Source organism: Sus scrofa, chromosome 1, assembly GCF_000003025.6.
Source record: "Sus scrofa isolate TJ Tabasco breed Duroc chromosome 1, Sscrofa11.1, whole genome shotgun sequence".
Taxonomy (NCBI): domain Eukaryota; kingdom Metazoa; phylum Chordata; class Mammalia; order Artiodactyla; family Suidae; genus Sus; species Sus scrofa.
The window spans coordinates 222,037,281-222,062,390 of record NC_010443.5 but is presented as its reverse complement, the minus strand read 5'-3'; the positions used below and the strand labels follow the sequence as shown (position 1 = coordinate 222,062,390).

The 25,110-nt window shown below is 42.1% G+C and overlaps 1 protein-coding gene across 2 annotated transcripts in view; it reads right to left on the bottom strand.

Annotated features, from left to right (window-relative positions):
- The window catches only part of PIP5K1B (phosphatidylinositol-4-phosphate 5-kinase type 1 beta), a 340,273-nt gene extending 316,724 nt beyond the window's left edge, over nucleotides 1-23,549 (bottom strand). The window contains exon 1 of one of the 2 annotated variants that reach the window (XM_021064629.1): nucleotides 23,004-23,549. The gene's annotated coding sequence lies outside the window, so the exon portion shown is untranslated. The remainder of the gene's footprint in view (nucleotides 1-23,003) is intronic. The other variant, XM_021064626.1, reaches the window with a different exon arrangement.

The window sequence follows — 25,110 nt, the reverse complement described above, 5'->3', positions numbered from 1 at the left end:
GAAAGAGCTGAAAGTCATCTCCCTCACTCCCCAGCCTCCTTTACCCATGTAATTCAAAATTCTGCAATTTGCTTATTATGAAATACTTCCTGAAATACAGGCAATCCTTTAAAGCAAAGAGCAAAATTCTAGCATGATCACTTTTTTTTACAGTGTGACTCTATCTCAGAGCAATTCCATAGCTGTGTGAGCCCTGTGCACCAGGCTAAATTCAAACTTGGCGAGATCCAGATCACACACTACAACCTTGGAGCCTTAATTTGGAACCCTGGGGCTGGCTTTTATGCCAATTCAAACTCAAACCACATTCAGCACTTTTACCACCTTAGTTTTTCTCCTTTTTATTTTTGTTTTTGTTTTTTTCAGCCTGGAGGCATATGGAATTCCCAGGTTAGGAATCAGATCAGAGCCATGGTTGTGACCTATGCAGCAGCTGCAGCAACGCCTGATCCTTTAACCCACTGCCCTGGGCCAAGGACTGAACCTGCGTCCTGGCACTACAGAGACGCCATTGATCCCGCTGCACAACATCGGGAGCTCCATGCCACCTTCTTCTTTCTTTTTCTTTTTTATTAGAGTATAGTTGGTTTACGGTGTTGTGTCAATTCCTGCTGTACAGCATAGTGACCCAGTCATACATACACACACACACACACACACAACACACACATTCTTTTTCTCATACCATCTTCCATCATATACTACCCCCAAAAGACTGGACATAGTTCCTTATGCTATACTGTAGCACCCCACTTCAATTGCATTATCTTCCCCTAATTCAGGCTGTCTGCCTGGCTCTCCTATCTATGGTAAACTCCTTGAAGGCAAGGAATCTGTTTTTGCTGTTGCCGCCCTATCCCACACCCCCACTCTGAAGGTTACCTCTTTTGTCCTTAGCACCTTACCAAAAGCTTTGCACATGAAAAGTGAAAGGTCACATTTACTTAGTTCCTACTACCTACATTCACTAATCCTCTCAAGAATCTATTGAAGGGGCACCATTAAGTAGACAAAGAGACTGGATCTTGGACCCTGTCCATTGTACACAAGGCAATGGGGGTTCAGGTTCACTTCTCCTCACTTTCCCCTGCAAAATAAATGCATCCTATCCAGACATCAGAAATATCACAAGTCATGCTGGTAGAATAGACAGTCATACACTGATGTTATTGAAAATTTACAATTTCAATACGGAACTTCCATATACCTGGGCATATGGAAGTTCCCAGGCTAGGAGTCAAATCAGAGCTGCAGTTGCCAGCCTATACCACAGCCACAGCAACACCAGATCTGAGCCACATCTGCAACCTATGCCGCAGCTTTCAGCAATGCCAGATCCTTAACCCATTGAGCAAAGCCAGGAATGAAACCTGCATCCTCATGGATACTAGTCAGGTTCTTAACCTGCTGAACCACAATGAAAACTGAAATATTACAACTGTTAGACATCAAGGGTTCAAAAACAGTCTGTAAGATTCCAAATCAGCATCCAAACATGAACCATGACCTTGAAACTAAACTATCACACATATTATGAAGGATCCATAGGCATGTGCTAAAGGTAACTTTCCAATGATGGTAAGTGAGGTCATATCAACTTACTTGTTAATGATTGAAGGGTAAGTAAGGAGGAGCAGCTTTCAGCTATGACTGCAAGAAAAGTGCCCAGCCCAGGCCCATCTCAGGGGTAATCCTTTCTCCTAAAAAAAAGGAGATATATAGCAGCAACTTGCTGAATATAAAACATGCAAGAAGTCCACTATTCCTCTTTCTGTTTTTATTCTAGTTGCATTGTATCTGTATTTAGTGTATACATAAAATGGGTAGGGCTCATTTTAAGGACCCTGTGAAATCCTTGGAATTTATTGCCCAGTTCCAATACAACCTGAGATGTCAAGCTCAGGAGTTCTCTCAAGGTCAAATCCCACAATGACTCCTATGGGCTTACTGAATTCTCTGCTTTTCTGGAACCTAGTCGGATGTGATAAAGTATGATATGGGTGAACAATGGAGAAATTTGATTTTATTTATGGAATTTAAAAATGTAACTGGATATGAGCTATGATAATAGATCTAAAACCTTCTTTGAAGTAAACTTCGAATCCAAAAATAAATCTCATCTGCTGATACTGGCTCTCTTTTGGGAACAGATGTTCATTCTAATTAGTCTTTTTTTTTTTTTTTTTTGAGTTTTTTGTTTTAAGTCACTCACTTTTTCTTTTCTTTTCTTTTTACACCCAAGGCATATGGAGGTTCCCAGGCTAGGGGTAGAATCCGAGCTGCAGCTATGAGCCTACACCATAGCCACAGCAACAAGGGATCCAAGCTGCGTCTGCGTCTACGTCTGTGACCCCAGCTCACAGCAACACCCACCAAGAGAAGCCGGGGATTGAACCTGTATCCTCATGAATAGTAGTCAGATTCGTTTCCACTGAACAATGATGGGAACTCCGGTTCTAATTAGTCTTGAGGAGTATTTCTTCAATTGCCTCAACCTCACCTTTCCTGGAAGCAGAGTGGACCGTCACTGGTATCCCAGTTCCTGGCTGTTGGTATCAGGTGCTCCAAATCTTGTTGACTCTGCATATTATGTTCTAGATCTTAGGATATCCTTTCTCATGTGACTTATATTCTCTCATATTCTCTATTATATTCATATACAGCATACCAAGTAAACAATAAAAAGTTAAACAAAAAGCACATTGCACAAAGTACTCCATGCTTTCTCATCCTTATCGGGGTACTTGATTATAAACTTTCATTATCTGTATTGTTTCAAGTTATTTTACCTAGGATTTTTTTCATAGTGTTTTATCTGCAAATAATAGAATATTGTTATGAACTATTATAGTTCATTTAATTATTGCCCCAAATGTTAGATAATGAAGTTATTTTTAGTCTTTCATTATTAAAATTAACATTGTTCTAAAAAGATTTTGAGAGAAAAAAGAGGAATTATGGAATCAAAGGATATCTTCCCCAGTATGGCTTACCCTTCAGGAAGTATGTTGAAGGGCACCAATGCTCCTGATCACATGCAAGTATTTCCAATTTTACACAGCCACACACCAACACTGTAACTTACTTTAACTAACTTTTAAACTCAGTTTACCTCAAGTTGTATTTCTTTATCACTACTATGGATAATTATTTTATACACCTTGGTCTTTCTCATGGTGTAAAAATGACAGAACTTAACCTTTGGCCATTTATCCAAATAAAGGCTATTGTAACACTGAAACATAATATGTGTGTCTTATACATTCTGGATACTAAAGTGTGTGTGTGTAGCTATGGATAATGAGAGTTTCCCCATTTCATTCTTTTTCTTAAAGTATTCACTTTATAGGAGTTCCCTTCATGTCACAACAGAATCAAATCTAACTAAAACCCATGAGGATGTGGGTTAGATCCCTAGCCTTGCTCAGTGGGTCAGAGACCTGGCATTGCCCTGAGCTGTGGTGTAGGTCACAGATACGGCTTGGATCCAGCACTGCTGTGGTTGTGGCATAGACGGTAGCTGTAGCTCTGATTAGACTCCTAGTCTGGGAACCTCCGTATGCCGTGGGTACGGCCCTTAAGAACAAAAGTATTCATTTTATAATATAATTTCTTAAAATAAACATATTAAGAAATTATCTTCTTTTTGTATTTTGCTAAGTAAGTTAGAGATTAATACCTCCCAAAATAAACATACTTTTCTCTACACAATCAATATAAATCAATGTATTTTTTAAAATTCTTCAGAATTTTTAAATTTTTTTCCACTGTACAGCATGGGGACAAAGTTACACATACATGTATACATTCTTTTTCCTCCCATTGTTCTGTTGCGATGTAAGTATCTAGACATAGTTCTCAATGCTGCACAGCAGGATCTCATTGTAAATCCATTCCATGAGCAATAGTTTGCATCCAATAAGCCCAAGCTCCCGATCCCTCCCACTCCCTCTCTCCCCCGCTGGGCAGCCATAAGTCTATTCTCCAAGTCCATGATTTTCTTTTCTGTGGAAATGTTCATATGTGCTGTATATTAGATTCCAGGTATAAGTGATATCATACGGTATTTGTCTTTCTCTTTCTGACTTATTTCACCCAGTATGAGAGTCTCTAGTTCCATCCATGTTGCTGCAAATGGCATTATGTCATTCTTTTAATGGTAAATTAATAATTTATACTTACTCTTCAATGAGCATTTAAAAATATATAAAACTTAAGTAAATAGGAAAAGTTCTTTTAGGAAAAACATACCTTACGATAACCTATAATGGAAAAGAATCTGAAAAAGTATATGTGTATACATATATATAATTAAATCACTTTCCTGTATTTGTGAAACATTGTAAATCAAGTGTACTTCAATTAAAAAAGAAAGTTATAAAAAGCTGAAGATATTTAGATATCTAGTATCTCTAGTCATCCAAATATTTTATTTTTTTATTTTATTGTGTTGATTTACAATGTTGTGCTAGTTTCAGGTATAGGGTAAAGTGATTCAGATATACATGTGCATATATCCATTCTTTTTCAGATTCTTTTTTCATATAGGTTATTACAGACCATTGAGTGGAGTTCCCTGTGTCAAACAGTAGGTCTTTGTTGGTCATCGACTTTACATATAGTAGTGTGTATACATTAATCCGAAACACCTAACATCCAAAATATATATATATATATATATATATATATATATATATATTTTGCTTTTTAGGTCCACACTCACGTGTATGGAGGTTCCCAGGCTAGGGGGCCCAATGGAGCTACAGCTGCCAGCCTACGTCACAGCAATGCTGGATCCTTAACCCACTGAGAGAGGCCAGGGATCGAACCTGCAACCTCATGGTTCCTAGTCGGATTCGTTTCCACTGCGCCATGATGGGAATGCCCCAAAATATTTTAAATTCGAGTTAAAATTTTCCTTTTAAATTCCTTACCTCTCCTTAGGCACCACCTCCACACAGTCTCCTAATATATCCTTGAAATTATTCATAGCTAAGAAAGACAATTATTTTTTGTCCTTTTGTCTTTTTAGGGCTGCACCCAAGGCCTATGGAGGTTCCCAGGCTAAGGGTCCAATCAGAGCTGTAGCAGCCAGCCTACACCACAGCCACAGTGACACAGGATCCAAGGTGTGTCTGTAACCTATACCACAGCTCACAGCAGTGGTGGATCCCTGGCCCACGGAGCAAGGCTAGGGATCGAACCCACATCCGCATGGATACTAGTAGGGTTTGTTAACTGCTGAACCATGATGGGAACTCTAGGAAAGACAATTTTTTACTGGTGGTTAAACATAAGAATTTCATAAACATAAGAAGCTATCAGTAGCAGTGCCGTGAATTAGCATCTCTAAGGAGATGCTAACTTAACTACACACAACTTAACTACTGTCCCAGCCAACTAATCACCTTAAGGAAGGTACAAGTTAGTATGGTAAACACACATACTTCCCCCTGTTCACAGAGGACTTCATTTCCATACCAGTTCCTTCATTTAAACCTTCCCAGACCAGCAAGATGCTCTTAGCTTCAAAACTCTTCTTAAAATACTCCCACTTCGCAGTGGTTAATGAATCGACTAGGAACCATGAGGTTGCGGGTTCGGTCCCTGCCCTTGCTCAGTGGGTTAACGATCCGGCGTTGCCGTGAGCTGTGGTGAAGGTTGCAGACGCGGCTCAGATCCCGCGTTGCTGTGGCTCTGGCATAGGCCGGTGGCTACAGCTCCGATTGGACCCCTAGCCTGGGAACCTCCATATGCCGCGGGAGCAGCCCAAAGAAATAGCAAAAAGACAAATAAAATAAAATAAAATAAAATAATTACAAAATTATGGCTATATGTCCCATTCTGTACAATATATACTGTTGCTTATCTATTTTATACCTAGTAGTCTGAACCTCTTAATCCCCTATTCCCATCTTGCCCCTTGCTCTTTCCCTCTTTCTACTGGTAACTATTGACTTTTTTTCTCTATCTGTGAGTCTGTTTCTGTTTTTTGGTAAGCCACAAGGGAAGTCCAAGTCTGTTTCTGTTTTGTACATACAATTGTTTTTATTTTTTAGACTCCACATGTAAGTGATAACATACTTAAAGTTATTTGTCTTTCCTGGTCTGACTTAATTTCATTAAGCATGTAACTCTCTAGGCTCATCCACTTAGTTGCAAATGGCAAAATTTCATTCATTCTTTTTTATGGTTAAATAATATTCCACTCTGTGTGTGGGGGGGCGTGTGGGGGGGTTTGTGTGTGGGGGGGGTGTGCGTGTGTACACACACACATAACCATATATTTGTCCATTCATCTGTTGATGGCTATTTAGGTTGCTTCCATAGCTGGGCTATTGTAAATAATGCTGGTAAATGAAGAATGGGGTGCACGTATCTTTTCAACTTCACGTGTTGTTGTCCCCCCCCCCGCGCCCCCAGATATATACCCAGGAATAGAACTGCTGGATCATATGGTAGTTCTACCTTCAGTTTTTTGAGGAACCTCCAAACTGTTTCCATAGTGCCTATACCAATTTACATTCCCACCTTTTCTCCGCCAACATTTGCTACTTGTAGACTTTTTAATGATAGCTATTCTGACAGATGTGAAGTGATATCTCATACGGTTTTGATTTGCATTTCACTGATGATTAGTGATGTTGAGCATCTTTTCATGTGCCTGTTGGCCATCTGCATGTCTTCTTTGGAAAAATGTCTATTCAGGTCTTCTGCCCATTTTTTAATCAGGTTGTTTTTGATATAGTTTAGATATTAACCCCTTATTGTATGTATCATCTGCAAATATTTTCTCCCATTCAATAGGTTGTCTTTTAGTTTTGTCAACAGTTACCTTTGCTGTGAAAAAGCAGGGTTTTTTTTGTTTTGTTTTGTTTTTTTTAGGGCTGCACCCACAGCATATGGAAGTTCCCAGGCTAGGGGTCAAATCAGAGTTACAGCTGCTGGCCTACAACACAGCGAAGCAATGCAGGATCTGAGACGCCTCTGCGACCTACACTACAGCTCATAGCAGTGCTGGATCCCTAACTCACTGAGCAAGGCCAGGGATAGAACCCAAGTCCTTATGGATATTTGTCAGGTTCATCACCGTTGAGCCACAAACGAAACTCCTTTTTTTTTTTCTTTTCTGTGAAAAAGTTTTAAAGTTTAACTAGGTCCCATTTTCTTGTTTTTGCTTTTATTTATTTTGCCTTATGAGACAGATCCAAAAAAACATTGCTATAATTTATGTCAAAAGACTGTTCTACCTATTTTCTCCTCTAGGAATTTTATGGTTTCAGGTCTGACAGTTACATAATCCGTTTTGAGTGTATTTTTGTATAGAGTGTGAGGAAATTCTTTAATCTCATTCTTTCACAGGTAGCTGTCCAGTTTTCCCAGTACCACTTATTGAAGTCTGTTCTCCATTGTATATTCTCACCTCCTTTGTCATAGATTAATTGACCAGCCTTCTTTTTCTTTAACAAGTAAACATGAGTTTTGCTTTCTTCAACAAACCTCCACATCCAAGATCCACCTCTTTTTAAAGATCCAAGTATGCTGCTCTCCTCATCCACACCAAGTGTGTGTTTAAATTCTGGAACTCTGATCAGACAGACTCTAGCAAAGAATCCCACTTGCATGCTTGGCCTCTGGGGATCAGGGAGGAGACTTATTTCATGGCAACCCCATCACAGTAGATGCTACATCCTTTGCTTAGATCTGCTTACCCATGGGCTAAAAAAGTGGTTGTCTGGAACCTGATCCCTTCTGAAATTGCTGTGAAATAAATTCTCTAACGTTCCCTATGCTTTTGTTCTAAGGACCATCATTCCAATCTAGCCTCACAACATGTGTCTGAACTAGGCCAGGAACCAGGGTACAGATTCTCATTCCATGGATGAAAACAAAAAGGCACAAAAGAGGTCAAGCCACTCGGCCAGAAGTCATCAAAGTGTCAGAAGAGGGGCAGAATGAGACAGAATCTCTGTTTCTAGGGCCATATCTCTCACTGAACCCAGATTCAGCCCACGCAAATGTATGTGAAACAATATTTAAAAATACAGGAAGTGCAATCCAATGAAACCTGGAGATGAACTCTGCTTGTAATAAACCATGGTAAGTGTAGGGAAGCTACCCAAAGATACATTCTCTTCCTTTGAAAGTTTCAAATTGTGAGTATGATAAATGGTAAGAATTCTGTACTGGTTTTGTGGACCTTTTTGGTAACTAAGTTTCTTTTTTGTTTGTTAGAGAGACAGAACATTCTAGCCACAAACATAGGTAAGCAGGCACTTTCAATTTAGTTCAAGGTACCTCAATTGCTGCAAATCCTCAGAGAACTTTGAGTTGTTCACCCTTTCACCTTATTCTTCTAAAGAGGAGAAAAATAAACAAAGAGTAACAGTAATAGAAGTGGTTAATATGTAGAAGACACTGGAGCTGTTAGGCTGGGTGGGAAACATGGAGTGAAGACATGGTCCTGGCTGTCAGAACTCCATCTCTGTGGCAAGAGAAGCTGAGAAAAAATGAAAGGTCAGCCTCAAGCGAAAGTTCGATGAGAGTGACACGAGCAAGAATGCCAAAGGGAGTGTGCGCCTAGGAGACCCCTCCTGGGCCCGTGTGGGGATCAGAGGAGCCTTCCAGAACAGTGGGACACGTGTGGTGGTGTGAAAATCTGATGCCATTTCCCTAAACAGAGAAGAAAACAGAAGATTCAGTAAGAGAAAAAAAATGGGGAGTTCCGTAGTTGCACAGTGGAAACAAATCTGATTAGGAAGCATAAGGTCTCAGGTTCAATCCCTGGCCTCGCTCAGTGGGTTAAGGATCTGGCATTGCCATGAGCTGTAGTGTAGGTCGTAGACGAGGCTCGGACCCCACATTGCTGTGGCTCTGGCGTAGACCAGCAGCTATAGCTCTGATTAGACCCCTAGCCTGGGAACCTCCATGTGCTGCGGGTGTGGCCCTAAAAAGAAAAAAAAAAAAAATGGAATGAGTCAAGGCATAATGAAACAAAGGTGCAAATAAAGACAAGGGAATGATATTGGTTCTCGGTCAGACATGTTCTCTTTTTAGTCTACAAACCCTTCCAGGGAAGTCTCATCTGATCTCATGGCTTTAATCTTTGGCGAGAGACCCTGACCCTGTCCCCATCTCGGGTCTCTCTCCTCACAGCCACACCCACCGGCTATCCCAGAGGCATGGCAAATGCATGTTCAAAACTGGAATCATCACCCCAGCCCTCCCGCCTCTGCCACCACATACATGTTGCCTCTTCTCTGTACTCAGTTGATCATCATTCTCCAATCTCTTTGGCTATTCAAGCCAAAGCCAAAGAATTGTCATTATCTATCTTCTGTTCCCTCCAATCCACATGCAAGTAGTCACCACAGTTCATACTCCTAAGTCTCAAACCTGACCACCCTTCCCCATCCTTACTACCGTAATTCAGGTCCTCATCACCTCCTTGTAGCTACAACATCTTCCACAACCTGTCTCCCTGTCTCTAGTCCCTTTCCCTTCACATGCACCTACAAACCATAGCTCATGCTGCTAATCTAACAAAAGCATGAGCTATTTATTTTGTTGCCCATGAAAATCTTCTAGTTGTTGCTTCCCTGCCTACAGAAGAGAAGTTCAAATTCCTTTGCACATCTGACAAGTCCGTGGTCTGGCTCCAACACACCTCTCCCAGCCCTATTTCCCTTCATGCATGTGTACTCTACTTTTTATCAGATTATATAGCTCCAAAACACACTGGGAACATTTATGACTTCATGTCTTCTTATATGTTATGTTTGGTACAGAGTAAGTGTTTAAGAAATGGTACTTGCTGTCACTACTACACTATTACAAGGATGACAATGATACCAACAGCAATGACCACGATGACCACGATGAATGGTTAACGAGGGCTAAACTGTAACCAAATTATGGGACTAAACTGAGAGACCAAACCAATTCATTTAGATTTCAGACAGAGCAAAGCATTTAAGGATTTGGGGGCATTGATGGTGATGAAATTATCATCTCAGGTAGGAGGTATGATAACTGACTAAAGCAAGAGGAAGGTGCAGGAGCCATATGGGAAGCTGCTGCAAAAGTCCAGGTAAGAGGCATTCAATGTCAGAAATACAAATGAAAATGGAAGAGGACATTTTTAAAAATTCCTCAGGACTTGGTTCACTGCACAGAAAGATGAGCAAAATTGAAAGACTGCTAAAAATCGAAAGAAGGTTTCAAAAACCTGAGGATATCTTTGATGAAAATCTAGAATTTGGGAAGGGAGGTGGATTCAGGTAATTCAAAGGGTCACATACAGACTTCAGAATATAGGTATACTTTGCAGACAGGTAAAAGCTGGGGCTCAGAAGAACAGATAAGGGGGGCTAAGAGAGAGTGAGGCACGCATGATTAAATTGTTCTAAATGTTACAGACCAAAAACCAAGACATGGAAAAAAAGACTAAAATTTGGCCACGAACAAGGCTGCTCATTGGGAAAGGAATCTGAAGGAGGAGGAAGGCAAGAAGCCAGGAATCAAACCTGCATCCTCATGGATACTAGTCGGGATTGTAACCTGCTGAGCCACTACAGAAACTCCCTAGACTGTTAACATTTTAGAAAGGAAGGGGGAGCTAGGAAGGTGAAGATGAGACAGTGTGGCTTAAAATAATTTATTCGTTCATTCAACAAATGATAATGGAGAGCTGTGCTGGACACTTTCTGGGTGCTGGGGACACTGCAGCCAATACAGCAAGTCCCCTTTCGGAAGTTCCCTTTCCAGTGAAGGAGGCAGAAATGAAGAAAACAATAAAAAGAGATCCTCAGGGAGTGTGGCGACCATCTCTTAAGCTGCCAGGCGCACCTGGAAGATGCTTCACACTCAGTTCTAAAATGCTGCCAGAAGTCTCCTGACATATGTGGAAAGTGGCTCTTACTCTACACAGTTTGCACAAAATGAAATGATGCAGCATGTTTACATGATAAACTGCCACATAGGAGAGGAAGTTTCTGAGAAACTGCAAAACTAAACAGTGAAGCCCAACTCCATACAGATCTGAAAAGCTACATTTCCATTTTATCTTTTCATAAACAAACATAAGCCAAAAGTCATGTTTCTCTCTTAACCCTCGGCATGAGAGACTGATGTCCCATTTTCTATAAATCTTCACCACTCTGTCTCAACTACATGTCTTGGGAAAAACAATAAAAGGGCATCATTTAAACAGAGCTTGCCAAAGCAATGATGCCTCTGTTTGTTTCCATCTGAAGAATTCATAAGCCCAAGAGCAGCCTGGTTCACATCACCTCTTAAAAATAAGTTAAATTCGGAGTTCCCATCATGGCTCAGCAAAAACGAATCTGACTAGTATCCATGAGGATGCAGGTTCGATCCCTGGCCTTGCTCAGTGGGTTAAGTATCCAGTGTTGCTGTGAGTTGTGGTGTAGGTCACAGACGCAGCCTGGATCTGGTGTTGCTGTGGCTGTGGTGTAGGCTAGTGGCTACAGCTCCGATTCAACCCCTAGCCTGAGAACCTCCATATGCCCCAGGGGCAGCCCTAAAAAGACAAAACAAAAACAAAGTTAAATTCTTCATATTCACCCTGTTTTTTGGTAGGTGCTGAAATTAGTTTTTCAATGGAAGATGGACATCAGAAAACTTAAGAGAAATTTCTATGCAATTTATCCAATGGAATGTGAAATATCTTTGGTAATCTATAATCTCTAAAGGTAAAAAAAAATGTAAAAATGAAACTTTCCCCAAATATCCATAAACTACTACTTTTTTCATAAAATGCATTATAAAAATTTAAAAAAATGATTATCTCAGCCCAAAAAGTAGCACTTTATTTAACTGAAGAGCCCAAAAATAAGACAAGTTAAAAAAAAAATGCTTCCTTATTGGACAATGAATTAAATGAGAAAGAACTGATGCTTGTTTGCTTGAGACCGCTTTTTTCCTTCTTAAAAAAAATTTCAAGTCAATGCACAAGATGAGTCATCTGGGAAACACAGTTCAGACCATATGGGGTGCTACCTGGCACCTAAGTTCACAACAGAGTTTCAGCAGCAAACAAAGAGTGAAGGTTTATCACTGCCAAAAGCCATAGAAAATGGGCCAAAAAAAATAAATAAATAAAACTGAGAAAAGGTAGATAAAAGATATTTCCAAAATAGCAATGCAAAGTGGGGCCATTTGGTACAGGGCAAAGAGCAGTCTATCCTTGAATGAATCTGAAAGTTATAACTTTTTTTAAGTTTCATCGAAGCATAGTTTGATTTACACGGTTGTGGTAACTTCTGCTGTACAACAAAGTGATTCAGTTATACAAGTACATACATCCATTCTCTTTCAGATTCTCTTTCCACATATCATCACTGAATATTGGGTAGAGTTTTCTGTGCTATGCAGCAGGTCCCCACTGGCCAATCATTAGTTATCACTTTATTATGGCATAAGCAAATCCTTAACTACCGGGAAATTTATTCTAGAAGTAAATCAGTCTGCCCCAAAGTTCTGAGTAAGCAAGAGTTCCCTGTTTTAAGCTCCCTTCATTTTGTGCTTGAACAGCCTATTAAAATTGGCAGGCTTGGTGTCTCAATGAATTTCAAGCAGAAAAAAAAAAAAAAAAAAAAAAAAAACCCTGCTGTCAAACTGTTCTTGACATGTTTTTTAAGTGAGGGTAATTTTTTTCCTACAGTACTCTTTAGGTTCTCACTAAAATAAATTAGTATGAACTATAGGGTGAGCATTCCATGAAAATATGTAGCCATGCCCCAGTTTAAAGGTCACATTTCATCATTGTAGGTTATTTATCCTGTATAATAGACAGGGCGGCCTTATGAGTTAGTTACCTTCCCCCAACGTCAAGTTCTATCAGATGCCTACTCCCCAAATTTCACAATGCATTTTGACATTAATTAAAACTTTGCAGCAGGAACCTTATGGGGTTAACTCACAACCCTTCCTGAACCCACAGGGATGGAAAGAGCACTGGATGAGGAGTTACGGGTAGCTCCTCAACAAAGGCACACCTCTGGTCTGAGCTTCTGCACAGCAGCACTGGAGGGCACAATAGAATAGATTCATGTTTTCCAAACTGCAGGTCTCAGCCCATCATGGGGAGCAAAACCAATATAGTGGATCATGATCAGTGTTTAGTAGAGGCTGGAGGTGGAATCAAACATATCAGAAAATACTAGAAACATCTCATGTAGTATAGACAAGTATTATTCTATGAAACCATTATCTTGGATAGATTATTTTTATGTCTATGTCTGTTATTGGCTTTTAACATACAATGTGCTTCTTAAAGGAAGTTGGCCATAAAGGGTTGTGCAATGGACTGAATGTGTCCCTCCACCTCAATTTCATTTGTTGAAATCTTAAGCCTCAGTGTGACAGTATTAGAAGATGGGGCCTTTGGGAGGTAACTGGGCTATGAAGGTGGGGTCCTTATGAATGGGGTTAGTGCTCTTATAAATGGGACCCCAGAGAGCTCTCTTGTCCTCTCTCCACCATATTAAGACACGATGAGAAATCAGTAGTCCGCAACCCGGAAGAGGTTCTCTGACCATGCCAGCACCCTCATCTCAAACTCCCAGCCTCCAGAACCATGAGAAATAAGTTTCTGTTGTTTGCAAGCCACCCAGTCTGTGTTACTTTGTTTTAGCAGCCCGAACTAAAACAGTTTGGTACTTATAGTTCAAGCGACACTGAGTAACTGAAAAAGTCAGGTGCAAAGGTTTGATGCAAGCTTAGCTTAGGCTAATTTCTATTAAGTAGTTTCTATTGGATTCCACAATCTTGTTCATCCTAAAGATACCTAGAGCATCGAAGACAGTGCTTTTAGCCTCCAAGTAACTCCATAATCAAAAACTGCTTCTCTCCTATCTAAACAGCAGTCTTGGGTTCCTGTTAGAATGAGTGAATTCACCTTGAGGATTTTGGGCGCTCTAAAAACTTGGTATTTGCTGTGGGTTAGGAAGGTCCCTAGGATCACACTGAAGTCTTCCTCCTGTGCCTGTGAGAGCAGCTAACGAGTTATGACCATGGCCTGACCATATTCCAAGAAACAAAAGCATCAAAGTAGGATGCTATTTGGAAGAACGAGTCCTCAAATTTTTGCAAGAGTTCCAAAGGCCACTGCCCTGGAGAGCCCCAGGGGCCAGAATGTGCCTGCTTTCTGAAGGGTGTGGCTGGGGTGAGAGGTAAGGCTCCAGCCAGCCAATTCTAGGGTCCCTTCCAGCCATTTCAACTATTCTGGCTGTGGTATGGATGATGGTGGAAGAGGGCCAGGATGGACTCAGGAGCCCAGGGAGGTTATGGTTAGAATCCTGAAGAGAGAATAAAAAGCTGGACTAGGAATCAGCAGAAATGATGAGAAGCATAAGGATGGAGGAGATAGCACACAAAATCAACAGAAATGGGTGATGAGTTAGATGTGATGGACGAAAGGATGGAGCCAAGGATGGCTACCAAATTTCTGTCTCCTGTGACGTCGAGGCTAGTGGCATCCATCACAGAGCTAAGCAATCCTGTAAGAGGAAGAAGTATGGAAAGTAAAGGTTAGGATTCTGGTCTTGGATATGAAAAATTTGAGATGCCTTTGAGATATCCAAGTGCAACATCAATGATGTAACCTAGAGTTCATATAGAGCCCTACGTTAGAGATATAAATTTTACATTCACTTAGGTCTTTTTAAAACTTTTTTTTAAAAGGGGGTTTTGGGTTTTTTTTCAAACCTTTTAAAAATGCTTTCTTCAAAACTACATTTAGAGGCACAACTGCATGAAGCAGAGGAAAGAATGTGGGCTTTAAAATCAGAAAAGCCAGAGTTGGAAACATCCGTTGCTGGCTCTGGGCCAATGAGCATGAACCTGGCCTATTAGGTTTCCAATACCTCTTCTCTCTGCGAGAATGCTACAGCCCACTTTAGGAATATGGTGAAAATGAAAATAAACAGCACTTGAGAAGTGCCTGGAAGAGAGAAAGTCCTCAGCAAAGTGGAGCCAGAATCAAGTTTGTACTTTTTTATATATTCCACAACACCTGGTACTGTCCTGGCTAAGGGGTCCATCAATATCTAGTCTATTGAAATGTCTTGAAATACTCAGAAATGTAGGTAAACCACTGTTTCCTCTTCCCTCTTCCTAGACAACCACTAGCTCTTGAAATCATTCCTCCACTTAGTATCCCACTGAAGCAACTCCCAAACATAAGCCATACATGGAGTGTGGCTTACCCCTCTTCACCCATATAATCTGATCCACCTCTCAGCCCTGGGAGTACCTATCACTTGGCAGGGCCAGTGACTCTCTGGAGCATTTTTTTTTTTTTTTTTTTTTTTTTTTGCTTTTTAGGGCTGCACCCATGGCACATGTAAGTTCTCAGGCTAGGGGTTGAATTGGAGATACAGCTTACAGCCTACACCACAGCCACAGCAATGCAGGATCCGAGCCACATCTGCAACCTACACCACAGCTCATGGCAACACTGGATTCTTAATCCACTGAGCGAGGTCATGGATCGAACCCACATCCTCACCGATACTAGTTAACCACAACGGTAACTCCCCAGAGCCTTTTTTGTAGTAGTCCTGGATACGAAATCCAGTCATTATCAATTTGATCTCTTTTGACCCACAAGGATCTGAAAAAAGCCAAGACTGGTTTTATACCTCCTGCTGGTATTTCTGGTGGAGCACGCAGATGGCACCCTCTCCACACATCCCGACATTCACTTGGGAATACTAAGGAGGCTTAGCCTTTGAGCCATGGACTTAACATTTCCTGACAATATTGCATGTGCATTAGAATCAACTGGATGCCTGTTGACATTCAGACTGCTGAACCCCACCCCTGGAGTTTCTGACTCAGCTAGCTTGGGGTATAGTATGAGAATTTGCATTTCTAACAAGTTCTCAGGTGATGCTAATGCTGCTGGTCCAGGGGCCCCACCTGAAACCACTGCCCTGGCTTCTTCCCTGTGATGGGGCTATTGATATATCTCACATTTAAAGCAAAACCAGCTGAGGTTGGGAAGTTTCACCTGGAGCATCATAGGATTTGCTTTGCATATTATCACCAAGATGTCTTAATTAAGAATTATATCTGGTTAAGATTTAGGTGCTTTTACCAGCCAGAATGGCTATCATCAAAAAGTCTACCAACAATAATTGCTGGAGAGGATGTGGAGAAAAAGGAACCCTATTACACTGTTGGTGGGAATGTAAATTGGTGCAATCACTGTGGAAAACAGTATGGAAATTCCTCAGAAAACTAAAAATAGAATGACCATTTGATCCAGCAATCCCTCTCCTGGGCATCTACCCAGAGAAAACCATGACTCGAAAAGACACATGTACTCCAATGTTCATTGTAGCACTCTATACAATAGCCAAGACATGGAAACAACCTAAATGTCCATCAACAGACGAGTGGATCAAGAAGAGGTGGTACGTATACACAATGGAATATTACTCAGCCATTAAAAGGAAAGCAATAACAGCAATTTTGGAGTGACATGGATGGACCTAGAAATTACCATGCTAAGTGAAGTCAATCAGGCAATGAGATACCAACATCAAATGCTATCACTGACATGTGGAATCTAAAAAAAGGACACAATGAACTTCTTTGCAGAACAGATACTGACTCACAGACTTTGAAAAACTTATAGTTTCCAAATGAGACAAGTTGGGGGATAAGGGGATACCCTGAGGGTTTGGGATGGAAATGCTATAAAATTTGGTTGTGATGATTGTTATACAATTATAAATGTAATACAATTCATTGAGTATTTAAAAAATAAAAAATAAAATAAATTTGTTTGGAAAAAAAAGATTTAGGTGCTTTTAGACCCCATTTTAGCAGTTTTGGAATGCTATGTTTTGTGCTTCATAACTTCTACCTCTCTGTTCTCTACTATTCATTTTTGCAGAAGTGAACAGGAAGGACTCTTTATGTAAACATACTGCTTCATACTCATGCCAGGACATAGTTACCTAAACAAGCACTGTTTCCTTCTCCTGGAGGACCTAGCTGTCATTCTCACGGAGCTGCCACAGCCAGCCTTTAACTAACCACTGTCTTCACAGCTCATCCTGCTTGGCTTGAATGAACTCAACAGTTCATCTTGATGGGATGGATGGAACCTATTCATTCATTTGTTTACATGTTTACTGAGCACCTACTATATGCCAAGCCCTTTTCTGAAAAACAGTTTTAAAGAACCATGACCCTTTCCCTCAAGGAGTTTATAATCTTAGGTTGAGTGTGAATTTGAGCAGAACTGATAAAAAACAAAATGAAATACATGAATCCATTGTGATAGGTAAGTATCCATTGTGACAGATGAAAAAAAAAAAAAACATATGAAGAAGGTCCCCTTTAGGTTAGATGACCAGAGAAAGCCCCTGGAGGAGGTAACACTTAAATTTAGAGAAGCTGGAAGTCCATTCCCATCTGTGTACCCTGAGCCAAACATACTCTTAAGGCCACTCTGGGAGCTTTAAAAATGTTTATCTGCTACTTATAAACAATAAAAAGAGTAATACATTTCAGGCTTAGATTACTGTTTCTATTAAGGAAGAGAAAAAGCCATTCCTAGGCATACTGGTTAAAGCAAGCTGGAGGTCTGGTGAATAAATACAATTTATAATGTAAAATGAAGGATCACTGTCCACTTTTAAAAGTAGTGCTTATCAGCATGCCTAACTTTTCTAAAATAGTCTAGAAAATAATAATAAAATCCAAAAAATTATGAAACATCCCAAGGTTTGAAAGAGTGATATTCATGTAAATGCATAAATTGTTCAGTACATATTTACTAAATCCTCAGAACTTCCCAAACCATAGGGATGCCTAACCCTTCCCACTGACAAATATTAGCTAAACATCTATGATGCACTTACCACTTCCTCAAGCTGGTCACAGTTTTGCTTCTTTTCACTACTGCCATTTCGCTTCCTTACTCTGCCAACAAACATTATGACCAAATGATCAGAAGATCATGATGGTGGGCATAGGTTTTTGTTTTGTTTCTTTTTTTTCTTATGTGTGCTTTAGATCTTGAAAATCCACTACCCTACAAGTTGCATCTACTACATTTCTTGCACCAGTCTATGAAGCAAAGCAACACATTTTTACAGCTAGTTATCACTAGAACTTCCTGCAAACCTCTTGCTCAATATTACTGGATGGCCAAGGCCTAAATATCATCTTTATCTTTCAAAATGGATGGATTTTCAACAGCTCTGTGTCTTCAGCCCTAGAATTTTAGTTCCAATTCCAGATAATTATACTTTCTAGGTCTCTAGTGCCTGCAAACCCTTGTCTGAAGAACCTCAACTGGAAGACACATATGCCCACTTTTAGTGGAGCAATACTGAACAGGCAATGCTGTATAGTTCGTACCAATTTTACCACTGACTTTCTAAAACTCTTAGAGGAAACAAGTCTCAAGAATTTGCTCATCCACTGAATCAACTCCCCAAAACATACTGCACACCTACTGTTAATTCATCCCATAAACAATGCAGAAGACTTTCTACAAAGGAATACATGGAGGTGTCCTTTCTAACACGTGTTTGTTTTAACTTAGAGTGATAATACCAGGGCACTACCAGTTGACTAGACCTATAACCATGTCTCAATTATTGCTTCAGGTCTTTCCAGGGGTAACCTAATTTGGGTAGGATTCCTGTGTTTTCCAGTGTCATCTCCTTTATATGCCTCTGAAGATGTTAGACAAAAGTGGATACAATTGAGAATGGAATACACAAAATCAAGCCTGTTTATACTGAAAGGAATCTGAATAAAATACTTCATCAATGGCACACAATTGTGATTACACAGTACTTCAAAAATGTCATCAATATTGATTAATGAGAACCTACTAAATAGCACAGGAAAATCTACTCAATAATTTGTAATAACCTATATGGGAAAAAAAGAATGGATATATTCACATGTATGACTGATTCACTTTGCTGTATACCTGAAATTAATACATTATAAATCATCTATAGTCCAATAAAATTAAATTTTAAAAAAGTCATCAATAGTTTAAGCTTACCATTTATTTTAAAAAAGAAAAATACTAAATAAAACAAAAGGCTAGGTTTCCTCCCTTCCTGATTTCCCTGGCATTTAGGAGGATTGCCATAGATAAGTCCACAAGTGAACAGCTGAGCTACATAATGTACAGTTCTAACTGGGCAGCTTCTAAAAAAAAAATAGAAGGACTCCTTCCAACTCCAGTTAATGTGCTTGATACAAAGGGAACATGTTTCTGCAACAAACACATTTAGAGCTTGGTGTTTTACAGAGTAACTAATGAAGGCTCAAGCCATAGAAAAATTTATTTTTCCAGGATATTACATGTTCTGACTCACCATTTTAACAGAAGTACAAGTAAAATGAAAATGCAAATTAAACGTATACGTGTTTATGACTTAACCAGTATATGACAAGGCTACTTTTGGCTTCTGGCTTTATTAACCAGGAAGAGAAGCCTGGAAAACCACCATACATTTGTATTTCTATTCAAGTAGTTCCCTCTCTCCAAGTACTGGTTGGAGCAAAGTATTAATTCTAAGTCCAGTAATACATATAAGCCAAGAGATCATAGTGAATGGATGAAAGAAGACATTGTATCCTTAATTATCTGCCTGAACAAGATTTTTTAAAAATACCATCTCACATGTGATTACTCATTAATAATTATTGCAAACAAATCTTTGTTAACGTCTATGATTTCTAGAAATCAAAAATGCACTTTCACCATAGAAACTCTGGCCAACCTTGAATAAAAGCTTCTTAAGAATTCCGCATTAGCCATGGTCCTCCTTCTAAACACCTGTGCGACTGTGAGCGAGTCAGTTAACCTGTTCTGCAACCTGTTCAAGCCTGGGTTTCTTACCAATAAAAAGTGAGTCTCTGAACTAGTTAACATATGAATTCTTTGTAAGAAATCTACCTCAGTCCCCAATGGCTGAATCTGTTAATAATATTTAAGACCCATTCTAATTCTTTATCATCATTCCTCTAAACATAAAAAACATGACTTTGGGGCATATAGGAAGAAGAGTGTTAAGAGGTTTCTTAAAGGGAACAGAAACTAGATTGGTTTTGTTAATTAGGTTCCCCCTATGAAACCACCAGCCAGTATTAGCAGCTGCTGAAATTTACCCAAAGAGTGGTTGGTTTCTCCATCTTAAGACTTACTCTTTCATATAATGGCACAAGTCAACTTCTAGGAATGTATCTTTCAGCCAGTTACACATTACTAACAACAAAGGGTGGGGATGGGAGGCAAGCAAAAGAGCATTGCAGAGACTATGTGAGTCTACATTTACACAAAGAAAAACTCTTCTTTATATGATGTATTCAGGAGAGCCATGATGGGCACCTGCACCTGCTAGGTTCAGGAGGCACCTTTTGTAGGTAAATTATCTTATGGATCAGCAGATACTGGGAATTTACACGATAAGATGCAGTCTATGTATTATGGCAGGTGTTTTCCTTATGAGTGATTTCACTCACCTCCTTCATTCAACAACTCTTTATTGAGTACTTTCTATATGCAAACCCCAAAGCTAAAGAATGAATAAATAAAGATGAGAGTTGATCATCTGGAATATTCAAGTTAATCCTGACGTTCATTTAAGAGTAGTTCAGCCCCTCAGAATATTTCCAAGTCAAAAAATAATACTAAACAATCTAGATGCTAAGCTCAAGTGCCCTTGGACTTTTTTTCCCTTCCATTACATGGTATGTGGCAAAAGGGGAGTAAATTACAGGTGTGGTAGGTAATTTGCTAAATCCCTTTAGTTAATACAGGGTGAAAAGTCTTCTATCCCCTAAAGGAAATAACATTGGCTCACAAATATATTGATAAGCATCGCAGACTGCTAAAACCAGAAAAAGCAAAGTAATTCCATACCAACCTCTTGTTTTACAGGTGAGAGACTTGAGGCTCAGAGATGGTATGATCTGTTCCAGGTTATACAGCCAAAAAAGTGCCAGAACCAATACCCAGGTCACCAGCAGGCAGGCTTAACAGTCCCTAGTATATTGTACATGTTCTAGCCCATGACATGCCCTCAGTGCTAAAGGCATAATCCACAGAATGAAGGACTAGACATCAGGAACTCTGAGTTCTGGTCTTAGAAACATGATACCACAGAAAACTTGGATCACTTATCTAAGCCTCAGTTTCCTCATCTGTCGAAATGTGAACAGTAGTTCATGGTGAAACAGTGCAGACCCCAATAAAGGCAGAGGTCTGGCCACAGTCAAAACATTATACAAGTACAGAACTGGTACTGGGTGAGGATAGCGGTGATGGAGATTTCAGAGAACCTGGCTCTGACTCTAATTATCCACTGTAACCCTGAGATGTCACTGAATTTGTGAGCCTCCCATTCCTCCTGTGAACATGTGGTTAATAATCATTGCCCTGCTTCCCTCAGAAATGCTCAGAATTAAATGCTTTTCACTGTTCTCTGAAAAGCATTTACAAAGAGCAGGCATTGATGCAAATATAGGTATTCTTATCAAATCCTCTAGTCTTCTTAATTTGGACAAACATGTAACACAGTTTCATTACTTATTTCTTAACAGTTTCCCTTCTCAACTAAAAGGTCATTTACATCAGTCTCAGACTTACCAGTCTTCATAAGTCCCCAAAGAACGCACCATTTCCCTCAGCCCAGAGATCATGCATGATGCTTACTCAACTTCCCACTGGCACAGACCTGGCTGAGAAAGGTTTATTTCCAGGGCCTCCTTTCCGCTGGAAACACTCGGACAAAAGCTTCCATGAACACTATCCCACTTCATCACACTGGAGTGGTAATGAAACAAACCCTTTGGCTTTTCTCTACTCCAACAACTGCGGAACACTTCAGCCTTACACAGACCTAGACAGAGGTCTGAGTGGATGCTTTTCACAGGAGGGGCAACAAAGGTTCCCCAAACCCATGCTCAGCAGTACCAATGGGGAGACTGCTTCTTCTTTGCAGAAAACTAACACATTCTTAGGCCCAGCCCGCCATTCAAGGATCATCCATCCACCTTAGAGTTAGGGTGTCCAGCAGGCTGAGAATGTCATAGAAAAATAGTGGGAGGGGGGGTAGTTCTGGTCTGCGACACTATCTTTAAAAAAAAGCATCACAGTAACCAGCATTTTCTTGCTGAGAGCCCTGATTTCAGTTGATCAAAAAAAACAATTCATCAGTCTATCCAAACAACTTCTCTGGAACAGGTTTCTCTCTAACCGCGACGGGTACCAGAGACTAGGGTGGGGGACGGTTAAGAATTGACAACAGGCTTATCTGCATAGATGAGCGATAAGCAGACATTTGTTGTCTCCCTGTTTTGACGATTCCTGGCATCGGTATGGCAAATCAAACTCCAGCATTCTCCCTCTCTGGTGCCCCCACCATCCCCCCGCCCCAACCCAGCTGTTGAAGTGTCACGTTGACGGGGCTGGGGGAACAGAAGCAGGGGAAACGCAGAAGTCTGTTGCTGCATTTAGACTGGAAACACACAGCACCTGTTCAATCCGGCCCCGGCGCCAGAACTGACCAGAACACCGAACTGCAAGCCCCTCTAGAGATCCCAGAGGCGCCTAACAAGTTCGCCCGCTGTTTGATACCAAGGAGGGGTGGTGGGAGATTTCTCTGCAGCCAAACTCAACTGACTCCCCTGAAAAAAGGGAGGGGGCTCCTGCTTAACTGAACCCAGAGTGATGCTCAAGTGTCAGAGCGGCCCCAGGGGATCCGGGTGGTGAGCGGGTGGGTGCCCGCGGGGAGCGCGCAGCCGAGAGCCCCAGCGGAATGAAGGTCCTGCTTCGATGGCCACGCGCGCCTCCTCCAGCAGACCCCTAGCACGAGGCGGATAAAGTGCGAGCGTTGAGAGACCTCCAGGATTCATCGGAGACTTAGAGCCCCCAACCTGAGCCCAGACTGAGGGTCGTGGGAGGACGGGCCCGGCACGCGCAGGAAACTTACCTCACCCGGACAGCATTCGGGCGCCTCCGGTGTCGAGACCAGTTGCGCCACAGTCTGCAAGTTATTGGGACGTTGTCGCTTCCCCCAGGCGAAGAGAGAGCTGTGCAAGCAAGGGGCCGAAGGGTCCGCGGGGCGGGGCCCGGGCTGGGGCGCAGCGAGGAGAGCGGGCAGGTGCCGGGCCGGAGCCGCGGGTCCAAACTCGCCCCGGACGCGCCTCGGCGGTGGCGCGCGGCTGCGAGTGTGCAGTGCGCGCGCGCCGCGGCCGGTGTGTGTGTCCCCGCTTTCCCCTTCCTTCCTTGCCGGTCCTCCGGCCAGACTGAGCCGCGGGCGGCCGCCAAAGCCCGCGGCGAACGGAGCGGTTCCACTGCGGGGCGCAGCCTGGCCGCGTCACGGTCGGGGGTCCGGGACCGAGGGGCGAGGAGCAGGGCGCCCCCAAGCTCGGGCAGGGGTCCCGGCGCTGAGCGCGCCGGAGTCAGAGCGAGGCGCGGAGAGAAAGCGGGCTGTGCGGCGGCGGCCGCGGTTCGCGGAGGCTGCAGGCCCCGCCCGCCAGCCGCCCAGGCTCTTCCCCTTTTCTCTCCACCCCCTCGCTCCATCCCCACAAGCCCTGCAGGGAAGCCAGACCGGTTTGCAGCAGCGGCGGTGAGAGCCTCCGCCGCAGTGGAACTGGGCGTCCGAAACGATGCTCGGGGACTAGGAGCTCTGTCCTGCCGCTGCGTACCTCAGACGGAGAGCGGGGATGAGGCGGGCCCCCAGATCGAGCCGGCTCCTCCAAAGCTCCAGGGCTGGCCAGGGGCCTCCAGGCAGTATTCAAAGTCTAGCTACCCGGCTAAACCCGGCTGTGTGTGGGCTAGGGCTCCCCGCTTCCTCAGGCCACCGAACTCTGCAGCGCCAGGTCGCCTGCCGGCTGGACTCCGCTTACTCCGAACCCTCACTTAAGTACATGTGACCCCTTCACCAGGAAGGGACAAGTCATTCTGAGAACAGCGGGTGTTCCCAGGAACTAAGACCTACCCAACAGGTAGAAGAAGTAGGTAGGGGTGCGGGGTACTAGGAGAGAGAAGGCTGAGGGCGTCCAGCACGATGATGAGAGTTCGGGCTAAATCTTACTGATAGCACTGAGTGGGCACCGGGCCTTTGTAATCTCACCTGAAGTCAGCCTAGCTGCGGAGAGGACAAGGGCCAGGTCTAAAGGACTCTCTTGCGGGGCGGGGGATAGGGGAGGGGATGCTGTCATAGAAGCTATAGCTAAATATATTTAATTGAAACCGAAATGGTAGCGGATCTCAGCTGAACCAAAGCAAGCCGTATTTCTCATCCTCACCACGTCCTTCCACTTTAGTCTTATTTTAAACACACACACACACACACACACACACACACACACACAGAGCACGGGAAATATCCTGTCTAAGACAACATGTCATGACCTCATTCTCAGATACCACCCGCTTGGCAAGCCAAAATGAATTTTTCCGAGAGGATGCTCTTCATTCTCAGCAAATGAAACACCTCTTTTTCAGTTTTGGAATCTTTTTGTATCTCCATCACCCCCACCATATCAGCTCAGAATGGTGCAATAATTCCTTGGTAACACATAGCCGTTAAGACTGTTTTTCCAGCCGCCTTCCTCCAGATGTGTCTGACCATCACTGGGAGTTTTAAGGCACCCCTTGTTTAGGACCCTGTGACGTGTCTGGTTTTATCCTAGCATCCTGGACTCTTCAAAGCTCAGAGCATGCTCCCATTACAGAAGTAAAAACTGAGACCCAAAGACATCAAGTGACCCAAGGGCCTTAACACAGGTTCCTTGACTCCAGAAACACTGGATTAACAAAGTTCATTTGGGGGTCTGAAGAGAGCAAGGTGGAGGAAAGAAACAGATCAAAGAACCTTTCATCTGCCTGGCGTGAATCACTGTGTAGAGGGCAGCAGCACACCACTGTAAGTAGCAGGCTAGCTGGGATCTGGGGGTGGTAATCCCAGTCTTTCTTCTGTACCTCAGATATCTGCTCTGAAATCCATGGAGTATAAAACAAATCTGCTTCTCAGTGAGGTAGTGGTGAGTGAAAATGCAGTCAGTTCTCAGTTATATCCTGGCAATACAAAG